The 19,067-nt window shown below is 48.5% G+C and overlaps 1 protein-coding gene across 5 annotated transcripts in view; it reads left to right on the top strand.

Moving 5' to 3' along the window:
• SPDEF (SAM pointed domain containing ETS transcription factor) overlaps positions 1-19,067 on the top strand; it is an 851,726-nt gene that overhangs the window by 135,482 nt on the left and 697,177 nt on the right. The gene's annotated exons all lie outside the window — the stretch shown is intronic.

Raw genomic sequence — 19,067 nt, 5'->3', positions numbered from 1 at the left:
GGCAGAGACACTCTTGCGTACTATGCGGTGCCCTGTACCAGTGCCATCGCCCATAAGTATGCCCCCCCACCTGCTCAAGGAACCTGCACTTTCATCTGCACCTTCCTCTTTGTCACCGTGTAAGGTGGTATAGTATTTGGGAAGGGGAACCTGAGTTTCCTCTGGGTCAGATTCTGGCAGTGTAGAGTGTGAGGGGAATGTAGTGGTCTGGGTCAATGTACCAGCAGCATCATGCAGCAGTGGCTGGGCCTCAGTGCACTTGTGGCGTCCCCAAGAGTACGGTCGCCACTGTGGCATTACCTTCCTCCTAGGGAGTGTGTTGTCAAGCTTGGGAGCAACGAAGGATCTCTCTAGCAGTGAAACCAACACACAACACATTTCCCACTCCAGGCTAGCAGGGAGACCTCTGAACCTGACTGCTGAGGAGCTGCTCTCTGTGGTCGGGAGGAGGTAAGTTAGGGCAGTCTGTGCAGGGAAGGGGAAGTGTGTGGACGTGAGAAGGGGAGCTGGAGGATGAGCAGAGTTAAGGCTCACTCCTAGCTGGAGCGCATGGTCCCGATTCCGGTCTCCGAGTTTGTAGGGACACTGACGTTCCTGCAGCAAAAACCGGGGGAAGTAGCAGCTATAAATGCTCTGTACCCAACTAAGGCTCGGAGGCCCCAGCATCGACGTGTGGGAGCCAGAAGGAAAAGGCTTCAGCTGTCTGCCATACAAGTAAAGTCTGAGGAACATCTGTTAGACAGGAGGCGCTTCAGTGAACCACGGTCCTGTGAGTGCTTCCCCCACAAGCGCTAGAAAGGAGACGTTCAGGAAGGTACATGTTGGCGGAGTGTTGGAAGGGAGCTTTCCATTTTGGTCCCGGAGGTTGACTGAGGTCCTGACCCGGAGGACACAGCACGGAGGCAGGCATCTGTGTAACCTGCAGACTGTGAGTAAAGCTTTGGAACTGCACGCTCTGGTGTCCTACAGTTATTCCAGCACCGCTACATCTGGGTACCAGCAACTACACCGCCTGTGCCTTTCCCCCATCACTACATCTACACTTCCCTGGGACTCCAGCTCCACCTGTGGGGAGCTTCACCATCTTTGCTGCACAACACCATCAGTCCCAGAGGATCTGCATGCAGCGTCGGCCTAACATCTATGTTGCCGACCACCACAGGTGGCGTCAAACTATCTATATAAACTATTTACCATTATACCACGCCATTTACATGGGCGCCCAGGGCCACTGTCCGGGTCACCGCTGCTGTGACACATCCCACTGACACCGGCCCGGTACCGAGTACCCCACAACCCTGGGAGGGCGACCCATATGCCGACTGCTGATGGGCCGCGTTATTCCCACGAACCTCCAAACAGCGTCCATGAAGGCAAAGTTTTTGGTTTCCGGGGGCAGTATGATTGCAAAGCTGAACCTTAAAGGAATGTTCAAAAGGGCACCACCAGGAGTGGAGCCTGTGGCTTAATTGGACTCCACCCGGGAAACCACAACCATGCCACCTAAAGAAAAGATGCACACTTTGAAAGCTTTGTCGATTCTGTGTGTGGTGTGGTATGTATGTTTGTAGTTGTGCTAGCGATTTCTCAGCTTTATTCCGTTAACAACCGAGACTCTGGCATGCCCCCGCAGTACACATCAAGCTTACTAGAGGGATAAGCGAGCCTCTGGCACGTGAGATCGAGCAATAACAGGTCTAGCATTCCCGAACATGTCCAGGGCTGCATGCACGCTACACTGAAAGGACCAGCTTTTGTCGCTTACAGGTGCAGATAAACTGCTGAACTCCGTTAGTGATGGGGATCTGGGATTCAGATTAGTCCCCGCGAACGATGATTTCCCAGTAAGTTCAAGTCAACCGCAATTCCGGAGTTAGGCCTAACCGTCATTCCTGAAAAACCACAGGTGCTGTAGCTTGCTTAACAGCTCGGCAGCCGTTCTCAGGCCCAGTATGGAGTCAACAACATTGTAGAAAGTTGATAAAGGGAACAGTTTCACCGGATAACACGTATATATGTAGCCTAGTTTACACATTAAAAATATGTCTATAGATCAAGAGGCAGACTCAGACGTTCTCAGGCCCAGTATGGATTTGACCAGATTGTACAAAGTTGAGAAGGGTACTTTATCACTGGATAGCAGGTATATATAGCATAGTTTAAACATGTAAAATCTCCGTGTTCTCAGTATGGATTACACAGCAATCTAAAAAGTGGAAAAAAGGAAATGCATTTGAGGCGTACACAACTATAAACTTTTGGTGTTATTTTTAAATCTTCATATATATTTCTGTCTCAGTAATACAGTCCAGCCTCTCCGCAATAGAAAATGAGTAGTGTTGAGCGATACCATCCGATACCCTAAAATATCAGATCGGATGGTATCGGCCGATACGAAAAAAGTATCGGGTATCGCCGATTCCGATACCGGAAGTCCCATTCAAGTCTATGGGACTTCCGGTATCGGAATAAGAAAAAACCTTTTCTGTCCTTGTACAGCCTCTCGGGGGGGGTGTACGGACCTTCCGGGAGTCTGTGCGGACTGCCCGGTGGTCTGTGCGGACTGCCGGGGGTCTGTACCGGCCTGCTGGGGGGCTGTGCCGGCCTGCCGGTGGTCTGTACCGATTGTCCGGGGGTCTGTGCAGGCTGCGGGGGGCTGTGCCGGCCTGCCGGTGGTCTGTACCGACTGTCCGGGGGTCTGTGCAGGCTGCGGGGGTCTGTACCGGCCTGCCGGGGGGCAGTGCCGGCCTGCCGGTGGTCTGTACCGACTGTCCGGGGGTCTGTGCAGGCTGCGGGGGTCTGTACCGGCCTGCCGGTGGGCTGTGCCGACTGTCCGGGGGTCTGTGCAGGCTGCGGGGGTCTGTGCAGGATCGTCCGATGGGACTACAAGTCCCATCGGGCGATGCCTGCTACCATGATGGTGATTGACACATTAGCCAATGATGGGACAGTAGTAGTCCCATCATCCGGCTAATGTGTTGAATGTACAAAAAAAAAATACATACATACTACATACATACTACATGCATGCAACATACATACTACATATATACCACATGCATGCAACATGCATACTACATGCATGCAACATACATATATACTACATGCATGCAACATACATATACTACATGCATGCAACATACATACACTCACTGGCCACTTTATTAGGTACACCATGCTAGTAACGGGTTGGACCCCCTTTTGCCTTCAGAACTGCCTCAATTCTTCGTGGCAGAGATTCAACAAGGTGCTGGAAGCATTCCTCAGAGATTTTGGACCATATTGACATGATGGCATCACACAGTTGGCGCAGATTTGTCGGCTGCACATCCCTGATGCGAATCTCCCGTTCCACCACATCCCAAAGATGCTCTATTGGATTGAGATCTGGTGACTGAGGAGGCCATTTGAGTACAGTGAACTCATTGTCATGTTCAAGAAACCAATCTGAGATGATTCGAGCTTTATGACATGGCGCATTATCCTGCTGAAAGTAGCCATCAGATGTTGGGTACATTGTGGTCATAAAGGGATGGACATGGTCAGCAACAATACTCAGGTAGGCTGTGGCGTTGCAACGATGCTCAATTGGTACCAAGGGGCCCAAAGAGTGCCAAGAAAAAATTCCCCACACCATGACACCACCACCACCAGCCTGAACCGTTGATACAAGGCAGGATGGATCCATGCTTTCATGTTGTTTACGCCAAATTCTGACCCTACCATCCGAATGTCGCAGCAGAAATCGAGACTCATCAGACCAGGCAACGTTTTTCCAATCTTCTACTGTCCAATTTCGATGAGCTTGTGCAAATTGTAGCCTCAGTTTCCTGTTCTTAGCTGAGAGGAGTGGTACCCAGTGTGGTCTTCTGCTGCTGTAGCCCATCTGCCTCAAAGTTCGACGCACTGTGCGTTCAGAGATGCTCTTCTGCCTACCTTGGTTGTAACGGGTGGCAATTTGAGTCACTGTTGCCTTTCTATCAGCTCGAACCAGTCTGCCCATTCTCCTCTGACCTCTGGCATCAACAAGGCATTTCCGGCCACAGAACTGCCGCTCACTGGATTTTTTTTCTTTTTCGGACCATTCTCTGTAAACCCTAGAGATGGTTGTGCGTGAAAATCCCAGTAGATCAGCAGTTTCTGAAATACTCAGACCAGCCCTTCTGGCACCAACAATCATGCCACGTTCAAAGGCACTCAAATCACCTTTCTTCCCCATACTGATGCTCGGTTTGAACTGCAGGAGATTGTCTTGACCATGTCTACATGCCTAAATGCACTGAGTTGCCGCCATGTGATTGGCTGATTAGAAATTAAGTCTTAACACACAGTTGGACAGGTGTACCTAATAAAGTGGCCAGTGAGTGTATATACTACATGCAACATGCATACTACATATATACTACATATATACTACATGCATACAACATATATACCACATGCATGCTACATACATACATACTACTAGTGTTGAGCATTCCGATACTGCAAATATCGGGTATCGGCCGATATTCGCTGTATCGGAATTCCGATACCGAGTACCGATATTTTTTTAATATCGGATATCGGAATCGGAAGTTCCCATAATGTAAAGAGCCACTGCTGTGGCTCTGATTGGCTGCCGAAATGACGTCATCATGATGCGCCGTCTGTGCGCATCATGATGCGCCATCAGTACCGGCCTGCCGGGGGGCTGTGCCGGCCTACCGGTGGTCTGTATCGACTGTCCGGGGGTCTGTGCAGGCTGCGGGGGTCTGTGCCGGCCTGCCGGTGGTCAGTACCGACTGTCCGGGGGTCTGTGCAGGCTGCGGGGGTCTGTAACCAGCCTCCCGGGGGGCTGTGCCGGCCTGCCGGTGGTCTGTACTGACTGTCCAGGGGTCTGTGCAGGCTGCGGGGGGCTGTGCCGGCCTGCCGGTGGTCTGTACCGACTGTCCGGGGGTCTGTGCAGGCTGCGGGGGTCTGTACCGGCCTGCCGGGGGGCAGTGCCGGCCTGCCGGTGGTCTGTACCGACTGTCCGGGGGTCTGTGCAGGCTGCGGGGGTCTGTACCGGCCTGCCGGGGGGCTGTGCCGACTGTCCGGGGGTCTGTGCAGGCTGCGGGGGTCTGTGCAGGATCGTCCGATGGGACTACAAGTCCCATCGGGCGATGCCTGCTACCATGACGGTGATTGACACATTAGCCAATGATGGGACAGTAGTAGTCCCATCATCCGGCTAATGTGTTGAATGTACAAAAAAAAATGACATACATACTACATACATGCTACATATATACTACATGCATGCAACATACATACTACATATATACCACATGCATGCAACATGCATATATACAACATATATACTACATGCATGTAACGTACATATATACTACATATATACTACATGCATGCAACATACATACTACATATATACTACATATATACCACATATATACTACATGCATGCAACATACATATATACTACATGCATACTACATATATACTACATGCATGCAACATACATACATACTACATATATACCACATGAATGCAACATGCATACTACATATATACCACATATATACTACATGCATGCAACATACATATACTACATGCATACTACATATATACTACATATATACAACATGCATACTACATATATATCGCATGCAACATACATACATACTACTAGTGTTGAGCATTCCGATACTGCAAATATCGGGTATTGGCCGATATTCGCTGTATCGGAATTCCGATACCGAGTACCGATATTTTTTCAATATCGGAATCGGAAGTTCCCATAATGCAAAGAGCCACTGCTGTGGCTCTGATTGGCTGCCGAAATGACGTCATCATGATGCGCGGTCTGCGCGCATCATGATGCGCCATCAGTACCGGCCTGCCGGGGGGCTGTGCCGGCCTGCCGGTGGTCTGTACCGACTGTCCGGGGGTCTGAGCGGACTGCCGGGGGTCTGTACCGGCTTGCCGGGGGGCTGTGCCGGCCTGCCGGAGGGCTGTGCCGACTGTCCGGGGGTCTGAGCGGACTGCCGGGGGTTTGTACCAGCCTGCCGGGGGGCTGTGCCGGCCGCCGGTGGTCTGTACCGACTATCCGGTGGTCTGTACCGACTGTCCGGGGGTCTGTGCAGGCTGCGGGGGTCTGTACCGGCCTGCCGGGGGGCTGTGCCGGCCTGCCGGTGGTCTGTACTGACTGTCCGGGGGTCTGAGAGGACTGCCGGGGGTCTGTACCGGCCTGCCATGAGGCTGTGCCGGCCTGCCGGGGGGCTGTTCCGACTGTCATGGGGTGTGTGCAGGCTGCAGGGGTCTGTGCAGCATCGTCTGATGGGACTACAAGTCCCATCAGGCGATGCCTGCTACCATGACGGTGATTGACACATTAGCCAATGATGGGACAGTAGTAGTCCCATCATCCGGCCTATGTGTTGAATGTAAAAAAAAAATAAAAAAATACATACTGCATACTACATACATACATACTACATATATACCACATGCATGCAACATGCATACTACATATATACCACATATATACTACATGCATGCAACATACATACAACATATACTACATGCATGCAACATGCATACTACATATATACTACATGCATGCAACATACTACATATATACCACATGCATGAAACATGCAAATTACATATATACCACATATATACTACATGCATACTACATATATACCACATGCATGCAACATACATATATAATACATGCAACATACATACTACATATATACTACATGCATGCAACATACATACAACATATATACTAGATGCATGCAACATACATACAACATATATACTACATGCATGCAACATGCATACTACATATACTACATGCATGCAACATACATACTACATATATACCACATGCATGCAACATGCAAACTACATATATACCACATATATACTACATATATACCACATGCATGCAACATACATATATACTACATGCAACATATATACTACATATATACTACATGCATGCAACATACATATATACTGCATGCAACATGCATACTACATATATGCCACATGCATGCAACATGCATACTACATATATACCACATATACGTATATACATGCATGCAACATACATATATACTACATACAATATATTCATACAATACATACAAATAGACATACAGTACATATAACATAGAGTACATACTCACCATCACTTGTCACTTTGATCCCCGAAGCCATTGTCATATGTGAAATAAATATTAAAATAACAAAGCACCAATATACTTACCCCTGATCCGCAGAAGTCCACGAGTGTCCCACGACGATCTTGCATGGAGAACAGCAGCATCAGCTGATGCTACCGTTCTCTACGGGCTCCAGGAAACCAGTGTCGGAAGGTAGGTGTCCTTCCGCCCTGTATTCCTCCGCCACTGTAAAAAAAAAAAATTCCCTAGTCTCACTTTATGGCAAAAGCTGCGTGGGAAATTTCTCACACAGCAATGCCATAAAATGAGACTAGGGATTTTTTTTTTTTACAGTGGCGGAGGAATACAGGGCGGAAGGATACCTACCTCCCGACACTGATTTCCTGGAGCCCGTAGAGAACGGTAGCATCAGCTGATGCTGCTGTTCTCCACGCAAGATCGTCGTGGGACACTCGTGGACTAATGCGGATCAGGGGTAAGTATATTGGTGGTTTGTTATTTTAATATTTATTCAATAGATGACAATGGCTTTGGGGATCAAAGTGACAAGTGATGGTGAGTATGTACTCTGTTATATGTACTGTATGTCTATATGTATGTATTGTATGAATGTATTGTATGTAGTATATATGTATGTAGTATATATGTAGTATGCATGTTGCATGCATGTGGTATATATGTAGTATGTATGTTGCATGCATGTAGTATATATGTATGTTGCATGCATGTAGTATATATGTATGTTGCATGCATGTAGTATATATGTAGTATGTATGTTGCATGTAGTATATATGTTGTATATATGTATGTTGCATGCATGTAGTATATGTTGTATATATGTAGTATGCATGTTGCATGCAGTATATATGTTGCATGCATGTAGTATATATGTGGTATATAAGTAGTATGCATGTTGCATGCATGTGGTATATATTTAGTATGTATGTTGCATGCATGTAGTATATATATAGAATGCATGTTGCATGTAGTACATATGTATGCATGTAGTATATATGTAGTATGAATGTTGCATGCATGTAGTATATATGTTGTATGTATGTTGCATGCATGTAGTATATATGTGGTATATATGTAGTATGCATGTTGTATATATGTATGTTGCATGCATGTGGTATATATGTAGTATGCATGTAGTATATATGTAGTATGTATGTTGCATGTAGTATATATGTTGTATATATGTTGCATGCATGTGGTATATATGTAGTTTGCATGTTGCATGCATGTGGTATATATGTAGTATGTATGTTGCATGCATGTAGTATGCATGTTGCATGTAGTATATATGTATGTTGCATGCATGTAGTATGCATGTTGCATGCATGTAGTATATATGTTGTATGTATGTAGTATATACAGTGGGGCAAAAAAGTATTTAGTCAGTCAGCAATAGTGCAAGTTCCACCACTTAAAAAGATGAGAGGCGTCTGTAATTTACATCATAGGTAGACCTCAACTATGGGAGACAAACAGAAAAAAAAATCCAGAAAATCACATTGTCTGTTTTTGTTTCATTTTATTTGCATATTATGGTGGAAAATAAGTATTTGGTCAGAAACAAAATTTCATCTCAATACTTTGTGATATATCCTTTGTTGGCAATGACAGAGGTCAAACGTTTTCTGTAAGTCTTCACAAGGTTGCCACACACTGTTGTTGGTATGTTGGCCCATTCCTCCATGCAGATCTCCTCTAGAGCAGTGATGTTTTTGGCTTTTCGCTTGGCAACACGGACTTTCAACTCCCTCCAAAGGTTTTCTATAGGGTTGAGATCTGGAGACTGGCTAGGCCACTCCAGGACCTTGAAATGCTTCTTACAAAGCCACTCCTTCGTTGCCCTGGCGGTGTGCTTTGGATCATTGTCATGTTGAAAGACCCAGCCACGTTTCATCTTCAATGCCCTTGCTGATGGAAGGAGGTTTGCACTCAAAATCTCACGATACATGGCCCCATTCATTCTTTCATGTACCCGGATCAGTCGTCCTGGCCCCTTTGCAGAGAAACAGCCCCAAAGCATGATGTTTCCACCACCATGCTTTACAGTAGGTATGGTGTTTGATGGATGCAACTCAGTATTCTTTTTCCTCCAAACACGACAAGTTGTGTTTCTACCAAACAGTTCCAGTTTGGTTTCATCAGACCATAGGACATTCTCCCAAAACTCCTCTGGATCATCCAAATGCTCTCTAGCAAACTTCAGACGGGCCCAGACATGTACAGGCTTAAGCAGTGGGACACGTCTGGCACTGCAGGATCTGAGTCCATGGTGGCGTAGTGTGTTACTTATGGTAGGCCTTGTTACATTGGTCCCAGCTCTCTGCAGTTCATTCACTAGGTCCCCCCGCGTGGTTCTGGGATTTTTGCTCACCGTTCTTGTGATCATTCTGACCACACGGGTTAGGATTTTGCGTGGAGCACCAGATCGAGGGAGATTATCAGTGGTCTTGTATGTCTTCCATTTTCTAATTATTGCTCCCACAGTTGATTTCTTCACTCCAAGCTAGTTGGCTATTGCAGATTCAGTCTTCCCAGCCTGGTGCAGGGCTACAATTTTGTTTCTGGTGTCCTTTGACAGCTCTTTGGTCTTCACCATAGTGGAGTTTGGAGTCAGACTGTTTGAGGGTGTGCACAGGTGTCTTTTTATACTGATAAGAAGTTTAAACAGGTGCCATTACTACAGGTAATGAGTGGAGGAAAGAGGAGACTCTTAAAGAAGAATTTACAGGTCTGTGAGAGCCAGAAATCTTGATTGCTTGTTTCTGACCAAATACTTATTTTCCACCATAATATGCAAATAAAATGAAACATAAACAGACAATGTGATTTTCTGGATTTTTTTTTCTCAGTTTGTCTCCCATAGTTGAGGTCTATCTATGATGTAAATTACAGACGCCTCTCATCTTTTTAAGTGGTGGAACTTGCACTATTGCTGACTGACTAAATACTTTTTTGCCCCACTGTATGTGGTATATATGTAGTATGTATGTTGCATGCATGTAGTATGTATGTTGCATGTAGTATATATGTAGTATATATGTATGTAGTATGCATGTTGCATGTATGTGGTATATATGTAGTATGTATGTATGTTGCATGCATGTAGTATATATGTAGTATGCATGTTGCATGTAGTATATATGTATGTTGCATGCATGTACTATATATGTAGTGTGCATGTTGCATGCATGCAGTATATATGTTGTATGTATGTTGCATGCATGTAGTATATATGTAGTATGCATGTTGCATGCATGTGGTATATATGTAGTATGTATGTATGTTGCATGCATGTAGTATGTATGTAGCATATATGTAGTATGTATGTAGTATGTATTTTTTTTTTTTTTACATTCAACACATAGGCCAGATGATGGGACTAGAGTTGAGCGACTTATGGTTTTTTTAGGGTCACGTTTCGTTTCGTGAAACCCGACTTTTCCAAAAGTCGGGTCGAGCAAGATCGTCCGATTATAGGGAAAAGTCGGGGTCGTCCCGAAACACGAAACCCAATGTAAGTCAATGGGGAATAAAAGTCGGCAGTGAGAGGAGGACAGGAAACAAACCTACAGTGCCCATTTGAATGCCAAAAGCATCAATTCTTCTTTCTTAAGCTTGTCAACCTTAATTAACTTCATATTACAAGTTACGCACTGAAAAATGGGGGTTATTTGGCTACAAACTGTGGGGGGGGGGAGGGCTGGCTCCAGGTTTTCATGTGCCCTGGGCGAAAGAGCGCCCCTTTAACACATACCACAACTCATCATGCTCCGATACGGCAGAGAAATAGCGGTATAGTACAATGAAAAATACCTCACTTTTTACATCTCATGACGAGGCCCATCTATTTCTCCATACAGAATCATTGGTCCCATATAATGTTTGAAACAGTATATGATGAGCTCCACATAATGCTACAGTATATGTTGGTCCCCATGGATGAAGCTCCACTGTCTTATGGGCCCAAATAATGCTCCAAACATAATGGGCCCCATTTCTAATGCTCTAGTGTATAATGGGCCCTGTAAATGCTGCTCCAGTGTCTGATGTCCACCTTTGGAATGTTCCAGTGTATGGTGGGCCCCATCTATCATTCTCCAGAGTATAGTGCTCCCCAAAAATTGCTGTCCCAACATTGAAAACAATCAAATAAGTCTCCTCGCTAGGGAATCCCTGTACTTGTCTGGACAGGTGCTGTAGCTTGCTTAACAGCTCGCCAGCCGTTCTCACGCCCAGTATGGATTGCACGTGATTGCACAAAGGTTAGAAAGGGTACCGTATCCCTGGATAACATGTATGGATAGCGTACACATTCAAAATATATGTCTCAGGAGGCAGGCTCAGACGGTGTCAGGCCCAGTATGGATTGCACGTGATTGCACAAAGGTTAGAAAGGGTACCGTATCCCTGGATAACATGTATGGATAGCGTACACATTCAAAATATATGTCTCAGGAGGCAGGCTCAGACGGTGTCAGGCACAGTATGGATTGCACGTGATTGCACAAAGGTTAGAAAGGGTACCGTATCCCCGGATAACATGTATGGATAGCGTACACATTCAAAATATATGTCTATACAGCATGAGGCAGGCTCAGACGGTGTTAGGCCCAGTATGGATTGCACGTCATTGCACAAAGGTTAGAAAGGGTACCGTATCCCCGGATAACATGTATGGATAGCGTACACATTCAAAATATATGTCTATACAGCATGAGGCAGGCTCAGACGGTGTTAGGCCCAGTATGGATTGCACGTCATTGCACAAAGGTTAGAAAGGGTACCGTATCCCCGGATAACATGTATGGATAGCGTACACATTCAAAATATATGTCTATACAGCATGAGGCAGGCTCAGACGGTGTTAGGCCCAGTATGGATTGCACGTCATTGCACAAAGGTTAGAAAGGGTACCGTATCCCCGGATAACATGTATGGATAGCGTACACATTCAAAATATATGTCTATACAGCATGAGGCAGGCTCAGACGGTGTTAGGCCCAGTATGGATTGCACGTCATTGCACAAAGGTTAGAAAGGGTACCGTATCCCCGGATAACATGTATGGATAGCGTACACATTCAAAACATATGTCTATACAGCATGAGGCAGGCTCAGACGGTGTTAGGCCCAGTATGGATTGCACGTCATTGCACAAAGGTTAGAAAGGGTACCGTATCCCCGGATAACATGTATGGATAGCGTACACATTCAAAATATATGTCTCAGGAGGCAGGCTCAGACGGTGTCAGGCACAGTATGGATTTGACGGCCCAGATTACACAGAGGAGGAGCAGGGAGAGGTAAAGATTGCAAATGCTGGGGCCCTGCCCAAGCAAGGGGGGCCCACTCGTGGGCGTCGGTACTGGCACTGGGCCCCTCATAGTACAGCGGTGTGTCTGACGGCGGGTGTGCACCACCGCCGTCAGAGCTACTTGATTGCACTATGAGGGACCCTGTGCCAGTGCCCGCGCCCAAGAGTTGGCCTACCCACCTGTCCAGGGCAACGGCACTCGCACGGTGTCGTGCGGTAGGTGGTGACCCCGGCCATGGGGGGGGAGGCAGCACAGTTAGGGAGTTTTAGAAAGTGGCATATGTTGATGTTGGACATTCAGCTGATGCAAAAGGCGAAATAGGTGAAGTACCAGGAAGAGGTGGACCAAAGCAAGCCATTTTTCTGTCACCCTATGTGTCATCAGGGGAAGGTGGGACAAAATCCTTGGAAACCCATGCGTGGTTCATTTTAATGAAGGTTAGATCATCCACATTTTGGGTTGACAGACGGGTCCTTTTTTCTGTCAGGATTGATCCAGCTGCACTGAAGACTCTTTCCGATAGCACACTTGCAGCTGGGCAAGCGAGCTCCTGTAAGGCATATTGGGCCAATTCAGGCCAGGTGTCCAGTTTAGCGGCCCAATAGTCAAAGGGGAATGACCTGTGTGGGAGAACATCGATATGGGAGGAAAAGTAGTTTGTAACCATAGTTGACAACTGCTGTCTCCTGTCACTTTCCATCGATGCAGTATTACCAGTTGTGTGAGCGGTATTTGAAAAATCAGTCCACAACATTGTCATGAAACCCCTGTCTCCAACGCCACTTCTGCTGTGTGCACCACGAACACCTCTGCCAAGCTGCCCCCGGCCCGTACGGCTCGTGTGAGAACCATCACCGCTGCTGTGTGCTGGGAATGCCTCAAGCAACCGATTTACCAGAGTTGCTTGTTTATTAGCCAATATTAGGTCAAGGTTCTCCTGTGGCATGATGTTTTGTAATTTGCCTTTATAGCGTGGATCCAGGATGCTGGCCAACCAGTAGTCGTCATCGTTCATCATTTTGGCAATGCGGGGGTCCCTTTTTAGGATCCGCAAGGCATAATCTGACATGTGGGCCAATGTTCCCGGTGTCAATGATGCACTGCGAGTGCTGGGTGGAGGAGCACTTTCTGGCAAATCCACATCCCTCCAGTCACGCACAAACCCTGTACCAGACCTTGCCACGCCAACATTTTCACTTGCCCCACGAGATGCATCCTCCTCCCCTAAGTAATCATCCCCATCCTCCTCCTCCTCCTCCTCCTCTTCTTCCTCCACTTCGTCCAGGAGAGGTCCCTGAGCAGACAATGGCTGAATGTCATCAAGGATTCCCTCCTCCTCTTCCTCCTCATCAACATTGGCTGCAGACGCCTGCTCCTTAAGGTGCGTCAAAGTTTGCATGAGCAGACGCATAAGTGGGATGCTCATGCTTAGGATGGCGTCGTCTGCGCTTACCAGCCGTGTGCATTCCTCAAAACACTGAAGGACTTTACAAAGGTCTTTCAGCTTCGACCACTGCACGCCTGTCAACTCCATGTCTGCTCTCAAAGTGCCTGGCCGTGTATCCTCCCACAAATGCATTATGGCCTGCCTTTGCTCGCACAGCCGCACCACCATGTGCAGGGTGGAGTTCCACCTTGTTGCAATGTCGATAATGAGGCGGTGGTTGGGAAGGTAGAGCAATCGCTGCAGCTTCTGCATACGAACGGAGTGTACAGGCGACCGGCGGATGTGCGCGCACAGTCTTCGCACCTTCTGGAGCAGGGCTGTTAACTCCGGATAATTTTTGAGGAAGCACTGCACCACCAGGTTCAATGTGTGAGCCAAGCAAGGTATGTGGCTGAGTTTTGAAAGGGCTACGGCTGCCACAAAATTTCGGCCGTTATCACTAACTACCTTGCCTGCCTCAAGATGTACACTGCCCAGCCATGACTCAGTTTGTCGCTTCAAGTACTCGGCCAACACCTCGGCGGTGTGTCTGTCGCCCAAACACATCATCTGCAACACAGCCTGCTGACGCTTTCCACTAGCTGCTCGATAGGGGGACACCTCGTGTGCAACAGTGGCAGCTACAGATGGAGTGCTCGTACGACTGCGCTCTGTGGATGAGCTTTCGCTTCTGGAGGAGGAGGAGGAGGGTCGAACGCCTACAGCCAACTGTTTCCTATACCGTGGGCTAGGCAGCACTGTCCCACCACCGCTGTCCCCTGTGGACCCTGCATCCACCACATTAACCCAGTGCGCAGTGATTTATGTCAGTAATTGTATGCATCTCATTTCTAGTGTTGAGCATTCCGATACTGCAAATATCGGGTATCTGCCGATATTCGCTGTATCGGAATTCCGATACCGAGTACCGATATTTTTTCAATATCGGATATCGGAATCGGAAGTTCCCATAATGCAAAGAGCCACTGCTGTGGCTCTGATTGGCTGCCGAAATGACGTCATCATGATGCGCGGTCTGTGCGCATCATGATGCGCCGTCAGTTCGGGCCTTCCGGGGGGTCTATGCCGACTGCCCGGGGTTCTGTACCAGCCTGCCGGGGGTCTGTTCCGACTGCCCGGGGGTCTGTGCGGACTGCCGGGGGTCCGTACCAGCCTCCTGGGGGGCTGTGCCGGCCTGCCGGTGGTCTGTGCCGACTGCCCGGGGGTCTGTGCCAACTGCCCGGGGGTCTGTGCCAACTGCCCGGGGGTCTGTGCCAACTGCCCGGGGGTCTGTACTGGCCTGCCGGGAGGCTGTGCCGGCCTGCCGGTGGTCTGTACCGACTGTCCGGGGGTCTGTGCAGGCTGCGAGGGTCTGTACCGGCCTGCTGGGGGGCTGTGCCAGCCTGCCGGTGGTCTGTACCGACTGTCCGGGGGTCTGAGTGGCCTGCCGGGGATCTGTACCGGCCTGCCGGGGGGCTGTGCCAACTGTCCAGGGGTCTGTGCAGGCTGCGGGGGTGTGTACCGGCCTGCCGGGGGGCTGTGCCGGCCTGCCGGTGATCTGTATCGACTGTCCGGGGGTCTGAGTGGACTGCCGGGGGTCTGTGCCGGCCTGCCGGGGGGCTGTGCCGACTGTCTGGGGGTCTGTGCAGGCTGCGGGTGTCTGTGCAGGCATCGTCCGATGGGACTACAAGTCCCATCGGGCGATGCCTGCTACCATGATGGTGATTGACACATTAGCCAATGATGGGACAGTAGTAGTCCCATCATCCGGCCTATGTGTTGAATGTAAAAAAAAAAAAATACATACTACATACATACTACATGCATGCAACATACATACATACATACTACATAAATACCACATGCATGCAACATGCATACTACATATATACTACATGCATGCAACATGCATACTACATATATACTACATGCATGCAACATACATATATACTACATGCAACATGCATACTACATGCATGCATCATACATACTACATATATACCACATATATACTACATGCATGCAACATACATATACACTACATGCATGCAACATGCATACTACATATACAACATACAGTATATACTACATGCATACTACATATATACCACATGCATGCAACATACATACATACTACTAGTGTTGAGCATTCCGATACTGCAAATATCGGGTATCGGCCGATATTCGCTGTATCGGAATTCCGATATCGAGTACCGATATTTTTTCAATATCGGATCTCGGAATCGGAAGTTCCCATAATACAAAGAGCCACTGCTGTGGCTCTGATTGGCTGCCAAAATGACGTCATCATGATGCGCGGTCTGTGCGCATCATGATGCGCCGTCAGTTCGGGCCTTCCGGGAGGTCTATGCCGACTGCCCGGTGGTCTGTACCGGCCTGCCGGTGGTCTGTGCCGACTGCCCGGGGGTCTGTGCGGACTGCCGGGGGTCTGTACCGGCCTCCTGGGGGGCTGTGCCGGCCTGCCGGTGGTCTGTGCCGATTGCCCAGGGGTCTGTGCCGACTTCCCGGGGGTCTGTGCGGGCTGCCAGGGGTCTGTACCGGCCTGCCGGGGGGCTGTGCCGACCTGCCGGTGGTCTGTACCGACTGTCCAGAGGTCTGAGCGGCCTGCCGGGGGTCTGTACCGGCCTGCCAGGGGGCTGTGCCGACTGTCAGGGGGTCTGTACCGGCCTGCCGGGGGGCTGTGCTGGCCTGCCGGTGGTTTGTACCGACTGTCCGGGGGTCTGAGCAGACTGCCGGGGGTCTGTGCCGGCCTGCTGGGGGTCTGTGCCGGCCTGCCGGGGGTCTGTGCAGGCTGCGGGGGTCTGTGCAGGCATCGTCCGATGGGACTAGAAGTCCCATCGGGCGATGCCTGCTACCATGACGGTGATTGACACATTAGCCAATGATGGGACAGTAGTAGTCCCATCTAGAGTTGAGCGAAACGGGTCGAAAAAATTCAAAAGTCGACGACTTTTGGCAAAGTCGGATTTCATGAAACGAAACCCGACCCTAGGATGAGGTCGGCCACGAGGTTGGCGACTTACGCGCCAAAGTCGCGTTTCAAAAGTTTGTTTTGCGCTCTTTCAGCCAATCAGGATCCACGGACACTGTGGGCAACGTGATGACATAGGCACAGGTCACCACCATCTTTCAGAAGGGCATGCAAGTGATTGGCTTGCTTTGGTGGGCGTCACAGGGGGTATAAAAGGGCGTGCACGCCGACCGCCATCTTACTTCTGCCGATCTTAGTATAGGGAGAGGTTGTTGCTGATTCTGTAGGGAGAGCATTAGGCAGGGAAGAAGACAAAAGAACTGCTTCTGCTGCTAGCGATTTGGCCTGCACAACACACAAGTCACTGTGCGTGCAGTGCAAGGGGAGGCTATATTGTGGTGTATCAGTGGTGTTGGTTGTTGGGCTGCCTTCTAAGGCTTCCTGACACGCTGGCATTGCTGTTTACCCACTGCTCCGCAAACTGCTTTTTTAAAAGCAATCCAATCTCCCTTATCCTCTAGTCACTTTTGTCACAGCTGTGCCATCGAGCGTGTCACATAGCGCTCAGATATCAGTGGGCCTCACACAATCTACAAGTGTCCAGTATCCAAAAGTGTATGCAGAGATTCAAAATCTCCATTATCCTCTCGTCACTTTGGTCACAGGCAGCTGTGCCATCAAGCGTGTCACATAGCGCTCAGATATCAGTGGGCCTCACACAATCCACAAGTGTCCAGTGTCCAAAAGTGTACGCAGAGATTCAAAATCTCCATTATCCTCTCATCACTTTGGTCACAGGCAGCTGTGCCATCGAGCGTGTCACATAGCGCTCAGATATCAGTAGGCCTCACACAATCTACAAGTGTCCAGTGTCCAAAAGTGTACGCAGAGATTCTAAATCTCCATTATCCTCTCGTCACTTTGGTCACAGGCAGCTGTGCCATCGAGCGTGTCACATAGAGCTCAGATATCAGTAGGCCTCACACAATCTACAAGTGTCAAGTGTCCAAAAGTGTACGCAGAGATTCAAAATCTCCATTATCCTCTCGTCACTTTGGTCACAGGCAGCTGTGCCATCGAGCGTGTCACATAGCGCTCAGATATCAGTGGGCCTCACACAATCCAAAAGTGTCCACTGTCCACAAGTGTGTGCAGAAATTCTAAATCTCCCCTGTCCTATAGACACCTTTTACCTTGTTTTACATTACTATATAGTTTGTTGGATTTTGTCTACATTTCTACCAAAAATGAGGAAGGCTGGTGGAAGAGGCCGTGGAATTGGGCGGGGGTTGGCAGCTGGTAATGATGGTGTTGGTGGTGGATCTGATGGTAGTGGCAAGAGCAAAATAGGACCGAATGCAGGAGGTGCTGACCCTGCGTCATCGTCTGGCTACATAAGGCCTCGAACGCTTAGTTTTCTAGGAGTTGGCAAACCGCTTTTAAAGGCAGAGCATCAGGAAAAAGTTTTGTCTTACATTGCTGACTCAGCCTCCAGCTCTATCGCCTCCTCTTCTTCAGTTGTAAAAAGTAAAAGCACTGAGTCATCATTGGAGGCTCATGTTCATGAACCACACCTTTCCTTGTGTCCTTCACCCCAACCAAGATTGAAGGATGACGCAGGCCATCCTACTGATTACTCCATGGAGCTGTTTTCACATACCATGCCTGGATTATCAAGTCAAATGGTGAATTACCCAGGCCAAGATGAATCTGACATGGAGTGCACTGATGCACAGCCGCTGATGGATGATTCTGCTGGTACATTCACTCAGAGCACTACATTGTCCTCGCAGTGTACAGAGCCAGATTTTGACCCTGATGAGACTCAGGTGCCCCTTCCCGCACACTATACCACCATACACGGTGACACAGAGAAAGGTGCACATGACATAGAAGAGGAGGTGATGGATGACCCAGTTGTTGACCCAGATTGGCATCCATTGGGGGAAGAGGGTGCTGCTTCCAATAGCTCAGATGAGGAGCATCCACAGCAGACATCGACATCGCAACAACTGTTATCTGGCAGGCCCGGAGCACTCCAAAGACAGGTTCCAAACATCAAAAGAGTTGCTGGACAGCTTGTCCAGAGGGTCAAAAGATCACAGCGTGCTAGGCCGCAAAATGTCTGCCAAAGTAGG

The sequence above is a fragment of the Dendrobates tinctorius genome, unplaced genomic scaffold, assembly GCF_039654945.1.
Source record: "Dendrobates tinctorius isolate UK_male_01 unplaced genomic scaffold, ASM3965494v1 ptg000045l, whole genome shotgun sequence".
Lineage (NCBI taxonomy): Eukaryota > Metazoa > Chordata > Amphibia > Anura > Dendrobatidae > Dendrobates > Dendrobates tinctorius.
Note: the sequence above shows the minus strand (reverse complement) of the source record. Positions and strands in the feature narration are given on the sequence as shown.